Source organism: Pogona vitticeps, chromosome 2 (assembly GCF_051106095.1).
Source record: "Pogona vitticeps strain Pit_001003342236 chromosome 2, PviZW2.1, whole genome shotgun sequence".
Taxonomy (NCBI): Eukaryota; Metazoa; Chordata; class Lepidosauria; order Squamata; family Agamidae; genus Pogona; species Pogona vitticeps.
Window position 1 is genome coordinate 208,777,948 of NC_135784.1, and position 12,387 is coordinate 208,790,334.

The 12,387-nt window shown below is 44.5% G+C and overlaps 1 protein-coding gene across 2 annotated transcripts in view; it reads right to left on the reverse strand.

Moving 5' to 3' along the window:
* The window catches only part of PLPPR1 (phospholipid phosphatase related 1), a 149,392-nt gene that overhangs the window by 17,286 nt on the left and 119,719 nt on the right, over positions 1-12,387 (reverse strand). The window lies entirely within an intron of this gene.

Consider the following 12,387-nt stretch of genomic DNA (forward strand, 5'->3'; position numbering starts at 1 on the left):
CTCCCCTCTTTATAAGTTGTTTTGTAGGGGGAAAGCTAAGGTGCTTTTTCCCAAAAAACAACCTGGATAAAACACACAAAACAGTTATACATACAATATCATACTTACTTATACTTACATTCTAAGTTAACCATAGCAATTAGGCATTTAAACATTTATCATATACATTACATCAATTTACCTTTATTCATCCAAACCAAGTTCAAAAAACAGGTACATTTAACTTTTTGTCATCAATATATATACATAGTCCATGTTTCTTTCGCCGTCTTCCTTCTTCAGGTCTTCTTGACAAGGCGTCAGCAACACAGTTCACTGACCCTCTGACCACCTTCACTTCAAAGTCATAGTCCTGTAGGTTTAAAGCCCACCTCATAAGTTTGCTATTGTGGGTTTTCATTGTCTTTAACCATTGCAGTGGTGAATGGTCAGTGCGCAGAACAAAATGTCTTCCCCAGATGTAAGGCTTGGCCTTCTGGATCGCGTAGACTATGGCCAGACACTCCTTCTCCACGGTTGCCAAATGTCTCTCACCTTTTTGGAGTTTCCTACTCAGGTAGGACACTGGATGCTGGTCACCATTCTCATCCTCCTGGCACAGAACTGCTCCTACCCCGCTGTTAGACGCATCGGTGTAGATGATGAACTCCCGGTCGAAGTCTGGAGCACGCAGCACTGGATAGTTGATTAACGCCTCCTTCAACCTCTGGAACGCCGCCTCACAGTCGCTGGTCCACGGGATGCGGTCATCAGCCTTCTTCCTCGTCAGATCGGTCAGCGGAGCCGCAATCTCGCTAAACCTCGGGATGAACTTTCTGTAGTAGCCCACCAACCCAAGAAATGATTTGACTTTTCTCTTGGTGTTGGGTCTGGGCCAATCACGAACAGCTTCTATTTTGGCCTCCAGGGGTTTTATCACTCCTCCCCCTACCATGTGACCCAAGTATTTTCTTTCTGGGCTACCCAGCTGCAGTTTGTTTTCTTTGCAGGGCCTGGGCCAAAGCACTTCCTCCCCTGGGTCAAAGTGCCTCTCCCTGGCTTCCTGGTCATCCCAAACTTTCTTTCTGACCTTTTGAGCTTGCAGGGTCTCTGCTGCTAGCTCTAGGTTTCTCTTTAGGTCATTCATCAAGGTGTCTATGTATGTCACAACGTCTTGTGGGTCATCCTGGGTGATCTGCTCCCAATTTTGTTTGATCAAATCAAGGGGCCCTTTCACCCTTCTCCCAAATAAAAGTTCAAATGGACTGAACCCGGTACTGGCTTGTGGCACTGATCGATAAGCAAACAAAAGGGATTGCAGCTTCTGGTCCCAATTGTTTGGATTCTCTGCCAAGTAAGCCCTAATCATGCGCATTAGAGTCCCATTGAACTTCTCAGTTAACCCATTACTTTCAGGATGATAGGCAGTGGTTTCCTTGTGCTTAATTCCACAGATTTGCCATAACCGTTTCATGAGCTTCGATGTGAACGATGCTCCCAAATCTGTGATTATTTCTGAGGCAAATCCCATCCTGGACATATACCCCACCAAGGCATCTGCCACTGTGTTAGTTTCAATGTTAGTCAAGGGTATGGCTTCAGGGTACCTCGTGGCATGGTCCACAATGGTGAGAATGAACCTGTTCCCCCTCTTTGTGGCCTTGGGCAAAGGTCCCACAATATCCACCCCTATGCATTTGAACGGAGTGTCAATCACAGGCAAAGGGCACAACTTTGCTTTGGTCCTGTCACGGCTATTCCCCTGCCTTTGACACACATCACATTGTTTACAGAACTCCCTGATCTGCTTCCCTATGTCAGGCCAGTAAAAATTCTGTGTGATTCTCTGCTGTGTTTTGTTCACCCCTAAGTGTGCAGCAAACATGTCAGAGTGCCCCCTTTGTAAGATCATGGGGCGATACTTTTCAGGTACCACTAGCTGACTTCTGATCCCATCTCCCCCTTTTGAGATATTCCTCAGGGTCTCTCTATATAAAACCCCCTTTTTCTCCAGAAATCTCACTGGGGTTTCAGGTGTTAGCTGGGCGTCAGTCACCTGTTCAAAACACTTTTGGAGAGTGGCGTCTGCCTTTTGCTCTTGTCCAAATCGGCTGTCTGTGGTCAAGGTTTCCACCACAGCTTCTGAACTCCCCCCACCTGCTTCCGTCTCTGGCTCATCATTACCCCCCTGAACTGTCCCCGTGGTGGCTTGTGAACGTGTAATCACTAGCACCCGTTTCACATGTTCAGCCAGGTCATTTCCCACGAGCACGGCTGCTGGCAGAGTCGATGAAATCGCTAGCCGCCAAACTCCCCTCCAGCCTTGAAAGTTGACAGGTACCTCCGCGACTGGCAGAGAGATCACCTGCCCCTCAATCCCTGCCACCTTCATGCTCTCATTTGGGATTACAAACTCCCTAGGAATAATATCTGGATGGCACAGGGTCACCTGAGAACAAGTGTCCCGCAGCCCCCTATACTGATGGCCAAGTATTCCTACGTCCACCCCTGCTGTCTCAAACAACTGAGAATCTGTTCTCACCAGTAGGCAGCACCTGACCTCTACAAGAGGACCATTTTCCTCAGCCTGATCAGCAGATGTAGCTGTTCCAGATTGAGTAGCCATGGCAACAGGCTCCCTCAGTGACAATGAGCCTTGCTCTTTCTGGACACAGAACACAGCTTTTGGCTTGGTTCCACTCGAATCCTGAGGCACAATTCCTTTTAGCTGCTTTAATTTCTCACACTCTGAGATTAGATGGCCCTTTCCCTGACAGAAATAACATTTTCTGGTGTATTTTGATTCTCTCTCATCTTGTTTTGGTTTTCCCTCCAAAATCTGAGGTCTTGGTTTCATGTCTGAGGGCTTCCCTTCACCATGGGCCCCTCCCCCTTGCTGGCTTTTCCCTGGTCCCTGAGAGTACTTGCTGTAGGTTTCTTTAGGTTTACCTACAGATTTCTCCTCTTTTATTCTCAAATCCAGCTCCTTTTGCTTAGCCTCAAACTCAGCCCTGATCTGTAAAATTTCTTCCTCAGCCCTAGCTTTTATCTCTTTTACTTTTTCTTCAGTCTTATCTCTGATTTCTTTTAATTTAATGTCTTTTTGCTGATTATATTTTTCAAGATCTTGCTCACTTTGTCTGACCTGAGCCTCATACTTTTCCTTCTTTGACATTTCTTCCACTGATAAATTGTTAATAAACTTATTTAGGAAATCCACTTCTAATTGTACCATTCTAATTTGATGTTTCAGTTCCATCACTTTCATCCTCATGGCTATTTCCCTTTTCCTGGCATCTGCCTCTGCCTGTTTGATTTCATCTCTTTCTTTTCTTCTGATTTCCATTTCCCTCACCCTCAGTTCATGCTGTTGGGCTAGGAGCAATTTTCTGAGTTCTGGGTTCTGTTCTCCTGTGCTGTCACCCTGCACTGAGCCAAATTCATCCTCAGAACCTTGGTCAACCTGGGGGTCTTTCACTTCACCCATTTCTGCCAGTTGGCTTCGAGTCAAGGGCATAATCCCCCCCCCCCAGAACAAGCTGCTTTAAAAAAGTCAAGCCTCAAAATAAAACGACCACTTTTTTTTTTTTTTGCCTCAGAACCAGCTTTCCCTATAGATTGCTGCTGTCCTTCAGCACTTAACTTGCAACAGTTGCAAGCTAGAGCCTACCCCCCTCTGCTGGGCCTCTCAGCAGGCAGGCTAGATCACTGCTACTACACAGTTTTGCCTCAGCTTTTTTCCCGCCAAAACTAGGCTGCCTCAGAGCACCCTAATCTAGTCTAGCCAGTTGGCACGTTCTTCCACTAGCGCACCTCCCCGTGAGGTACACCTAGAAGATTACCTACGCGCCTCAGATTGTCCCTGACTAGACCCCCCTTGCTCTGGGCACACTTGCCAAGGCTTTGCTGGACCGCTGGACAACTGGACCAGTCGTATCCCACACGCTGGACACCAATCAATGTGACAAACCCAGACCTACTGGGATCTGCCACACGTTAACTAAGCTGCCACCAACCATTCCCTATAAGAAGTCACACAGACCAGGGATGGATTTTCAAACAAATAAAAGAACAAGGTTTATTTAAATACAACACACAGGGAAAATAAAATAATCAGGTGAATAAGATAAAGTAACGTGGCTTATTCTCATTCATACATGCATACAGTTTGGTTCACACAGAACCCTTAACTTGAAGCACAGACCCTGAACCTATCAGTTCTGGCTAACCAACAGACACCTGAACCTATCAGGTTGGTACTCTGACACACAGTAGTACCCTGTCTGACACACAGACTCCCACACCAGCTTCTTCTTCCCAGCTGCTGCTTCTTCACATCCCAGCGTCTCCTAACTTCACCACACAGGCTTCACATATATATACAGTACAGCCCCTCCTCCTGATGTCCCGCCTTCCACTCCCCATAGGATGGAACTTTCCCTCCAAACCCATGACAGACAGGTAACATCAGTGCTGTATGTAACAGCAATATCTACTAAAGTGAGAGATGGGAGTTAAGATACAACAAGGGTGCATCAATGTGCCCAATTTTTGCATGAGCATGGAAGGCTTAACCCAAGGCCTCAAACTATGCTTGGACATACAGGCTTTTTACCAGAACTTTTTGCTTAAAGTTTGAAGAATACTGTTTCTGTTTGAAGAATACTTTTGCTTTTTGAAACATGGGAACCGTAGACATTTATAATGGGAAAATAATGTCTTGTATTTACTGAACCACTCAAGACAAAAAGGAAAAAATTAACCACACTATATAAATAGGTAAAGCAAAGAGTCAACAGTAACATAACATTCTGGACTCACTGTACAAAGGAGATGAACTTCTCCCAAAATGTTCTAGCGGAATCTCTTTTTTAAGCTATTTATTTATTTTAACTCTTACCATGCCCATCTAGTGGCAAACCACTATTTTGAACAACTGCAAAAATGTAAAGGCAAGAATTAAAATAATAAACATGCAAAAAGCAAGAAGCCCCCTAACCTCCCCTCCATTTAAGAAACATTACTAACGATCTCTAAGGAACCACACCCACTTACAAAACAGTTGTCATTTAAGCCTGTCTCTTAAGGCAGGGATCCCCAACCTTTTTCACCCTGCGGACCAGCTGGGGAAGGCAGGGCACCCCCTGCGCTCATGCGCATGCGTGAACGAGCGTGCTCTTGCTCGCTCGTGCACATACACAAATGGTGATGCACCGCTTGTGCAAGTGCACATGCGCTCGTGCGTATGCACAAACAGCAGCATGGCACTCGTATGGGCACACCGGAGCACATGTGCAGGTGCAAACAGGCAGTGTGGGGTGAATTTGTGCAGGGGTGCAGGAGGTCTGTCTCAGGCCACGGACCAGCACTGGGCCACGGACTGGGGGTTGGAGACCTCTGTCTTAAGGTGTTGGTGTGCTGCTCAAAGTTACAAGATTAGATGTGTTCCACCAAGACCTAGTTCTAGCCAATGTAAGCAGAGGGTTATAATACCAAAAATTTGCCCCATAACTGCTACTCTTCATTGTCCATTATGGTGAAAGGCACAAGTAAAGATTTTAAGCTGTCAGAATGTTGCAGGACGGAAAGGTAAAACTGCCACATTGATGAATAACACTGTAATAAAATAATTGCCAAAAAGATTTTAAAAAAAAGTCTCCATCACACTTCCGTAGAGGAGAAAATCTGAAAACCTCTCTTCATCTATAACTCTCTGGTGACCACAGCCACCATATGAGCTTTCTCAGGATTTCTTGACATCCACATAAATAAAGCAAAATTAACAGGGTCTGGCTCTCAAAAACCCTTCCATTTCAGGATCCAGGACACAATGTTTTATTTAAAATAAATGGTATCTTTTGGCTCTCTTTACCAAAAGCAGCTTCTTTTTAGGGGCAAATTCTTTCAGGGATTTGGTGGATACACTGCTCTAATCTCCTGGATCTACAAACCCCGGAAAATGAGATAAGAGGCTGATGTGAATTTTGCTTCATTTTCCTGTGTGTTGAACACAGCAGTAGGTACCTGAGCACTACAGGATGCCAGAACGGGCTACACCCTTAAGTGGGAATTTATGTAGTTACATATTTAATATGCCAGAACATGAGGACAGAGAAATAAATTAATCAGGAGCAAGAAAAGATTTTAGCAGTTATGGAACAGCTACAGAAGAGAAAAAGAGCTTATCTGGCAAGCTTACCCACAAGTAACTTTGGAAGGTTAAAGAATGCTTCCTAGAATGCCTTTTTTTCCTTTTATAACCTGTCATAATGCTGTACTGGTTAGGTCTTTAAGACCAGAAAAGGGGGCCTGCAACTAAATGATGCCACATGTAGTTACGTTAGACCAAATTTTCTTTTTCCAAGATTATTTATTCCCCAGTTAGGGGAGTGGCAGGTGGGTTTTAAGAATTAGAATTCTTATTCTTTGATGAGAAGCGACACAGATTCTCACTTTTACTTTCTTAATGATATCACATACATATCTGGGTGTATGCCTGCACACATATACACACAGGCCTTACAGTCACTTCTAGCAGTGGCTTGCCTTTCCCGACATACTCCTGAAAGATAATGCCCCTAGGTGTGTCACTAGAGCAAGACACAGCATCACCCCTATGGTTAATCTTGGGAATGGGAGAAATATCTGCCCCTACTATGAATTCTGCTAAAGAAATCAACAATTAGTGTGCTGGCTAAGTCTGAAATTTAAAATTTTGGATTCAAGTGAAACAAAAGTCATGTATCTAGTAGAAATGGCCTCCACTGCGATTTAGAGAGTATGGCCCTCCAGATGTTGCTGAACCTTAACTCCCATTAGCCTTCATTCTTGACTATGCTGTCTGATGAGACTTATAGTCCCAACAACATCTGGAGTAAGATACATTCTCCACGCTTGTCCTGGGCAAACCACTTTCTATACTGGCTTACCTTTCAGAGCCATTCTAAAACAGAATATTGCTATTATTAAATCACAAATGTATTTATTTATTAAATTTATACCCTGCCCATCTAGACCGAAGTCTACTCTGGGTGGCTAACAATAATAGATAGAATAAAAACAATAAAATAAAAACAATAAAATAAAATAAAATAAAATAAAATAAAAACAACAGTAGTAATATAATTCAAGATGGGAAAAAGAACTCTGAAACAAGTGTTAGCTTATATAAAACATATTTCTCCAGTCGAATGAGATCATGGCTTTAGGACTCATATTAGATAATGAGCTAACTAACCATCTTTAAGATCACCTAATAAACAAAGTTATCTGGATGACAATTAAAGGGGGAAAATGTAAAATCAAAAATAAAACCCCGCAGCATTAAATCAGCAGGCTGGGAAGGAATCCATTTAGTAAAACCAAAGTTAAACCACTAGCATACAAATAAACAGTGCAAAGGTCTAAAACCATTCAAACATTTCGTTGAATATACTTTTAAAAAAGTCTTCACCTGGAACCAATAAGAAAGGATTTTCTAATCGCTCACTCAAAAGGATTTAGATGTGTAAAATACTAATTCTCACATGGCCTTTGTGCATTTTAGACTTTTATTAATCCCAAATTGAAACAAAGTCTAACACTTTATATCTGCACTTCTCCGCCTTCATCTCTTGCTTGTTTGGACTCCCTTTCTCTCCCTCCAATGTTTTCTTAAAACCAGAATCGGAGGGAAGGAGGGAGGGAGGGAGGGATGGATGGATGAAAGGATCAAAAAGAAATATTGAGACAGTGGTGGAGGAGAAAACTGACTGATAACCTTTTATTTATTTATAAAATGACCCAATGTATAAGATGACCCCCCCTTTTCTAACCCCAAATTAGAAAATGTGATCCCTGCTTTTCCCTTCCTTTTTGCAAAGACACAGCCAAATGAAGGGAAAAGCAGGGCCATAGGGCTCCCTTTTCCTTGCCTTTTGCGAAGTCATGGGGCTTAGCAGAAAGGAAGGGAGCCATGGGGCTTAGGAAGTGGATAAAGCAGCCATGAAAGGACCAAAGGGGTGTGATCATGCAGCCCTTTCATGGCTGCTTTGCCTGAAGGGTGCCTTCCCTTCCTTTCTTACTAAGCCCTGTGGCTTTGCAAAAGACAGGGAAAAGCGGCTGCCTTCCGTGTATAAAACAACCCTCAATTTTTAGTCTAATTATTTAAGGAAAAAGTGTCATTTTATACTCGGAAAAATACGGTATTAAATCCCATATTGAAGAATCATACTGCTGCCAACATTGACCACGGGAGAGACAACCAAGGGAGAGAAATGGAAAGTGAGAAAAGGGGAACAAAAGACAGACAGGAAGAATGGGCAAGCACCTCTGTATATGGATATTCTCTACAGAATGCAGAGCCACCTTAGGGTGCAACTACATGGGGGTGGGGGGGGAAGGTTCGCTTCAAAGTTTTTCAAACTATAGTATGTCACTACTGGTTTTCGCAGGCGAAATCGCTGTAGCTGTCCACACCAATTCTCATGTTGCAGGAGTCCATGGGGCAGAGGCAGAAAGCTCTAACCATGAGGAAAATAGCCATATTCTCCGAGATTGGCAATTTCCCCAATGGCCAACACTTCTCTTTACATGGTATATTTCATGTCACAGGGGCTGATAGCTTAATCTTGTCAAAGCAAACAAGATCTGAATGTTATCAAGAAGGCAGATGTAGTTCTTCATAGTCTTTTCTAAGGGGGCGACTTCATTGGCCATTTTACCCCACAGTTTACTTCAGATTTGGCAAACAAAATCTCAGATGACAGAAGGCCTGCAGAATCACACTCAGCAGTGAATGCAAGTCCCCAGTGTTAATTACTCTCCACCCGCAACCTGTAGCCTGCCATTATGCAATAAATTATGCAAAACAGAAAAGAGCAGAAGTACGCTAAATAAAAGGAAAGCTGCACATTTGACCTGTTTGCTTAATTCATGGAGGCCACAACATTAAAAAAAATTATGGATAGGGACAGAGCCCTAAACTATTTGTCTGTGGTTCAAGCTTGATGGGACAACAGAGAGTCCAACTTAGTGTGTTTCTTGCATTGTTATCAAATGTCACCATGTGGTGTTCTTCTACATTGCGTAGAACAAGCTTCATGAGTCCAACAACACTGTACAATGGCCTTTGTTTACAGAGGCTGGGCTTCAAGCTCTTGAGGCTGATCTAGAGCTAAGCATGATAATCTTGCCCAAGATGACTGTGTTAACTCTTACACTACAATCCTGCACAGCCACAGGAGCAAGCTGTGACAAACCCAGACCTACTGGGATATGCCACAGTTTCACTAAGCTGCCACCAACCATTCCCTATAAGAAGTCACACAGACCAGGGATGGATTTTTAACTAACAAAGGAATAAGGTTTATTTAAATCACACACAGGGAAAATAAACTGATCAAATGAATAAGATACAGTAACGTGGCTTAGTCTCAATCATACATACACACAGTTTGGTTCACACAGAACCCTTAACTTGAAGCACAGACCCTGAACCTATCAGTTCTGGCTAACCAACAGACACCTGAACCTATCAGGTTGGTACTGACACACAGTAGTACCCTGTCTGACACACAGACTCCCACACCAGCTTCTTCTTCCCAGCTGCTGCTTCGTCACATCCCAGCGTCTACACACAGGCTTCACCTATATATACAGTACAGCCCCTCCTCCTGATGTCCCGCCTTCCACTCCCCATAGGATGGAACTTTCCCTCCAAACCCATGACAGACAGGTAACATCAGTGCTGTATGTAACACCTCCCCTCTTTATAAGTTGTTTTGTAGGGGGAAAGCTAAGGTGCTTTTTCCCAAAAAAACAACCTGGATAAAACACACAACAACAGTTATACATACCATATCATACTTACTTATACTTACATTCTAAGTTAACCATAGCAATTAGGCATTTAAACATTTACCATATACATTACATCAATTTACCTTTATTCATACAAACCAAGTTCAAAAAACAGGTACATTTAACTTTTTGTTCACCAAAATATATACATAGTCCATGTTCTTTCGCCGTCTTCATTCTTCAGGTCTTCTTGACAAGGCGTCAGCAACACAGTTCACTGACCCTCTGACCACCTTCACTTCAAAGTCATAGTCCTGTAGGTTTAAAGCCCACCTCATAAGTTTGCTATTGTGGGTTTTCATTGTCTTTAACCATTGCAGTGGTGAATGGTCAGTGCACAGAACAAAATGTCTTCCCCAGATGTAAGGCTCGGCCTTCTGGATCGCGTAGACTATGGCCAAACACTCCTTCTCCACGGTTGCCAAATGTCTCTCACCTTTTTGAAGTTTCCTACTCAGGTAGGACACTGGATGCTGGTCACCATTCTCATCCTCCTGGCACAGAACTGCTCCTACCCCGCTGTTAGACGCATCGGTGTAGATGATGAACTCCCGGTCGAAGTCTGGAGCCCGCAGCACTGGATAGTTGATGAGCGCCTGCTTCAACCTCTGGAACGCCTCCTCACAGTCGCTGGCCCACGGGATGCGGTCATCAGCCTTCTTCCTCGTCAGATCGGTTAGCGGAGCCGCAATCTCGCTAAACCTCGGGATGAACTTTCTGTAGTAGCCCACCAACCCAAGAAATGATTTGACTTTTTTCTTGGTGTTGGGTCTGGGCCAATCACGAACTGCTTCTATTTTGGCCTCTAGGGGTTTTATCACTCCTCCCCCTACCATGTGACCCAAGTATTTTATTTCTGGGCTACCCAGCTGCAGTTTGTTCCCTTTGCAAGGCCTAGGCCAAAGCACTTCCTCCCCTGGGTTTAAGTGCCTCTCCCTGCCTTCCTGGTCATCCCAAGCTTTCTTTCTGACCTTTTGAGCTTGCAGGGTCTCTGCTGCTAGCTCTAGGTTTCTCTTTAGGTCCTTTCTCAAGGTGTCTATGTATGTCACAACGTCTTGTGGGTCATCCTGGGTGATCTGCTCCCAATCTTGCTTGATCAAATCAAGGGGCCCTTTCACCCTTCTCCCAAATAAAAGTTCAAATGGACTGAACCCGGTACTGGCTTGTGGCACTGATCGATAAGCAAACAAAAGGGATTGCAGCTTCTGGTCCCAATTGTTTGGATTCTCTGCCAAGTAAGCCCTAATCATGCGCATTAGAGTCCCATTGAACTTCTCAGTTAACCCCTTACTTTCAGGATGATAGGCAGTGGTTTCCTTGTGCTTAATTCCACAGATTTGCCATAAGCGTTTCATGAGCTTCGATGTGAACGATGCTCCCAAATCTGTGATTATTTCTGAGGCAAATCCCATCCTGGACATATACCCCACCAAGGCATCTGCCACTGTGTTAGTTTCAATGTTAGTCAAGGGAATGGCTTCAGGGTACCTCGTGGCATGGTCCACAATGGTGAGAATGAACCTGTTCCCCCTCTTTGTGGCCTTGGGCAAAGGTCCCACAATATCCACCCCTATGCATTTGAACGGAGTGTCAATCACAGGCAAAGGGCACAACTTTGCTTTGGTCCTATCGCGGCTATTCCCCTGCCTTTGACACACATCACATTGTTTACAGAACTCCCTGATCTGTTTTCCTATGTCAGGCCAGTAGAAATTCTGTGTGATTCTCTGCTGTGTTTTGTTCACCCCTAAGTGTGCAGCAAACATGTCAGAGTGCCCCCTTTGTAAGATCATGGGGCGATACTTTCCAGGTACCACTAGCTGACTTCTGATCCCATCTCCCCCTTTTGAGATATTCCTCAGGGTCTCTCTATACAAAATCCCCTTTTTCTCCAGAAATCTCACTGGGGTTTCAGGTGTTAGCTGGGCGTCAGTCACCTGTTCAAAACACTTTTGGAGAGTGGCGTCTGCCTTTTGCTCTTGTCCAAATCTGCTGTCTGTGGTTAAGGTTTCCACCACAGCTTCTGAACTCCCCTCTGCTTCCGTCTCTGGCTCATCATTACCCCCTTGAACTGTCCCCGTGGTGGCTTGTGAACGTGTAATCACTAGCACCCTTTTCACATGTTCAGCCAGGTCATTTCCCACGAGCACGGCTGCTGGCAGAGTCGATGAAATTGCTAGCCGCCAAACTCCCCTCCAGCCTTGAAAGTTGACAGGTACCTCCGCGACTGGCAGTGAGATTACCTGCCCCTCAATCCCTGCCACCTTCATGCTCTCATTTGGGATTAGATATTCCCTAGGAATAATATCTGGATGGCACAGGGTCACCTGAGAACAAGTGTCCCGCAGCCCCCGATACTGACGGTCAAGTATTCCTACGTCCACCCCTGCTGTCTCAAACAACTGAGAATCTGTTCTCACCAGCAGGCAGCGCCTGACCTCTACAAGAGGACCATTTTCCTCAGCCTGATCAGCAGATGTAGCTGTTCCAGATTGAGTAGCCATTGCAACAGGCTCCCTCAGTGACAATGAGCCTTGCTCTTTCTGGACACAGAACACAGCTTTTGGC